Source organism: Triticum aestivum, chromosome 3B (genome assembly GCF_018294505.1).
Source record: "Triticum aestivum cultivar Chinese Spring chromosome 3B, IWGSC CS RefSeq v2.1, whole genome shotgun sequence".
Taxonomy (NCBI): domain Eukaryota; kingdom Viridiplantae; phylum Streptophyta; class Magnoliopsida; order Poales; family Poaceae; genus Triticum; species Triticum aestivum.
The window spans coordinates 579499155-579502641 of NC_057801.1; the positions used below are offsets into that span (position 1 = coordinate 579499155).

At 44.9% G+C, this 3487-nt stretch overlaps 1 pseudogene; it reads left to right on the forward strand.

The window, feature by feature from the left end:
- Positions 1 to 200: 200 nt before the first annotated feature.
- LOC123067608 (importin subunit beta-1-like) lies at positions 201 to 2945 on the forward strand (annotated as a pseudogene).
- The last annotated feature ends 542 nt before the right edge of the window (positions 2946 to 3487 follow it).

Below are 3487 nucleotides of genomic sequence, written 5' to 3' on the forward strand. Positions count from 1 at the left end.
AATAATCCGTGACTATCTGTGTCTCGATGCAGAAGTTTTACTAAGCTATGTCAAACTAGCCTAGTGGCCCTTGATTAGAAGTTAGAACTATTTGATGTATGTAATACCATTACATTTTTTGCGTGTCTTGTCTTTTTTTTTCTTTCCCAAACTGACAAGTTCCACTTGGCTAATGTTTTGCCAGGACAATTGATACAGCCATGGATCTCAGAGAGACTCTGCTAGCTAGTCTGTCTCCAGATGATAACATTCGTTCAGCAGCAGAAGGCAACCTCGAGCTGTTACAGGAGCGGGATCTTGCCAACTTCCTCCTGTCCTTGTCAGTAGAGCTCTCGCGTGATGAAAGTAAACCAGAGTCTAGGAGACTTGCTGGTATTGTTCTTAGAAATTCATTGGACTTGGAGGTTTCTGCTGCAGATAAGGAGCTTCAACAATGGGTCTACCTAGACTAATCTATCAAATCCAAGATTAAGGAGTCATTACTGATAACATTAGGGTCTTCGGTGGCTGTTGCAAGGCTCACCTCATCACAGGTTATCGCAAAGATTGCATCCATCGAGATACCTCGTCAGGAATGGCATGACCTCATTGGCAAATTACTAGGCAACATGACACAGCAGGGTGCATCTCCCCCACTAAGGCAAGCAAGTCTAGTGGCGTTGGGGTATGTGCGCGAGGATATTGAACTGGAGCAGCAACAAGCGAATGGTGTTCTGAATGTTGTCGTTCAGGCAATAAACTAGCTATAGCCAAATACCGAAGTTTGTCTTGCAGCAGTTAAAGCTCTATATAATGTTCTTGGTTGTGCTGCGGCCAACTTTGCAAATGAGGATGTGAGAAATCATATAATGGGCGCAGTTTGTGAAATACTAGCAAAATCCGAAGATCTGGAGATCCAACAGGCAATATTCGAATGCCTTGCTAAAATTGCATCCACGTATTATGCGCTGTTACAACCTTATTTGAGAATCATACTCAGTCTGACAGAATCAATTGCACCCCAATGTATGGTGTTCTGGTGCACTGTTTGTAAGGAAGTGATTAAACTCCGAGAAGAACCACACATTGGCGCTGTCAATGCTAACTCTAAAGATTGTTGCTTTATTTATGAGGCCCTCGAGTTACAAGTTCCAGTGCTGCTAAAGCATTTGTTCAAGCGAGAGAAAGATCGGGAAGGACTAGTTCGAATGCTGCTACAATATCTGTTCAATCATGAGGAAGATCAAGAAGGACTAGTTCCAATGCCGCTAGAGCATCTGCTCATGCAAGAGGAAGATCAAGAAGGAGATGATTGTCTTCTGAACATTGACATAGACTGTGTGACTTTTCTAGGCCTCATTGCTAGAACTATCAGGGACGCAATTGTCCCCCTTGTGATGCAATGTATCGAGGGTAACATTAAAGCGCCAGATTGGCATAGTCGCATGGCCGCTGTTTCTGCAATTGGTTTTATCCTTGAAGGCCCTTCTGCTAAAGGACTTGCTCCACTGCTTGATTTGTTGCTCCACAAGATGGAAGATCCAAACAGCGAGGTAAAAGGAACCACTGCATGGATTCTTGGCCGGATGTTTAAGCTTCTGCATTTTCCAGCAAGTGCAAATGGAATTATAACGAAAGCAAACCTTCCTCGCATCATGGATGTGTTGGTACACTGTAGTAAAGATATTCCAATTGTGTCCGAAAAATTATGCGGAGCTATATATTTTCTTGCCCGAGGTTACGAAGATGCAGAGTCAGTGCCATCTGAGCTTTCATCGTCTCTTGATCGTGTTATTGATGCTCTCCTTTCTGCTTCACAACCTTCTGATGAGACCCCTTTCAGGCTTGGAGCATCTGCCTATGAAGCATTGTGTGCAGTTGTGGGAGTCAGCAATTTAGAACAACCTGTAGTTTGGAGCGCCATAGGAGATTTAATGCATCATATCATGAAAAGATTGGATATATGACGCTTGACCGCCAAGCACTTACTTTGGGTCATAAGTTGAAGAAAAACAATCTTCTGATTGTGCTGTGTGGTGTACTGCAGGTCATCGTCCAGAAACTGGCCAATTCAACTACAGTGAAGATAGTTACGAACGCTGCTCATCATTTGTTGTTTTCTTTTTGCCGTGTCTTGGTTTGTGATAGTTCTACTGCACAGGGTGAAGCAATGTCTTGGTCTGCCATTGCTGCTCTTGCTAATGCCACCGGTCCAGAGTTTGGGAAACACACGCCTATACTCATGCAGGTACTTGATGCTCACCCACTAATCACTATCCCCCATCTCTGTAGGAGTGACCAGCGATATCTGCCTTGTCTTGAAAGGTAAAATGTTGCCACACTGTGATAAAATTATGCAAGTTCTGTACGAAGGTCTTTCTAAGTCGACTCTTAGAGCTCCAATTTTCTCATGCTTTGGAGACATTGCTCTTGCTATTAGCAATGATTTTGAGAAGTACCTGCAGTATGTTCTGGAAAAGCTTCAAGAAGCTGCTAACTCACAGGACTGGGCTGATGTTCAAGAAGAGGACAAGACTGAATATGTGAACCAGCTTAGACAGGGAATATATAAGGCATACTCTGGCATACTACGGGGTATAAAGGACCCAAGAATTGGGTTTAAGGTAGCAACCCATCTATTTAAATTCATGGAAGCTGTCTGGGTAGACCGGAGCAGGTGCACATAATTTTCTTTGCCTTGTCGTATTTTGTTATATGGATGACCGTTCCTTTTCCATAGCACCACCAAGATGTAAAATTTTCATCATTTTCATTGCCTTGCACTTCTTTCTTAGTGTATGGGTGACTGTTCTTGTTCCTTACCATTGTGTGTATCTATTTTCAGGGATAAAAGTGTGATGCATGCTGCTGTTGCTGTTTTGACCGATTTTGATTTGACAATTATTATTTTTAGAACAAAGACGCTAGAGGCGTCCGGCTTTAAATTAATAAAGCCCACAACTTAGGCAGCGTTTACAGAAGAGTCTAAGGACAAACGGAACGAGCGCGGAGGCTCAGGTAACACGGGCGCGAAGGCACATGAGTTTTGCGGCAGGCCAGAGGCCACAGGCAGTCCACAGCGAGTCTATTACAGGCCAAAGGCCAAGAGCATAGAGCACGCAGGCTCGCTCGCGAGACAAAATAACCACTTCACGACGTAGAAGTGACGGTCGGCTCCCTAGCCAAAATGTAGACTTGGCGAAGACGGTCTTGAGCTTGCTTCATTCTCTCAGCATCCTTGCGCCTCGCAAACGGACTCCACTGCTGCAGAAGAATATTGCATTTGTAAAGAATATTAGCAGGGTGTGATGGGAAGATTCCCTCGATTGCTAGTTTGTTCCTGGTGAGCCACAAAGCCCAAGCCAAGACGCCTAGGCAGCTCCAAAGCACGCGCTTGCTGCCGCCAGTCATCGATGCAACTATGGCCGCAAGGTCTCCAGCCGAGTGCGGGTCCCAAGTGGTGTTGGTGGCCTCACGGACTGCACTCCAGGCAAAACGCGCTAGAGGG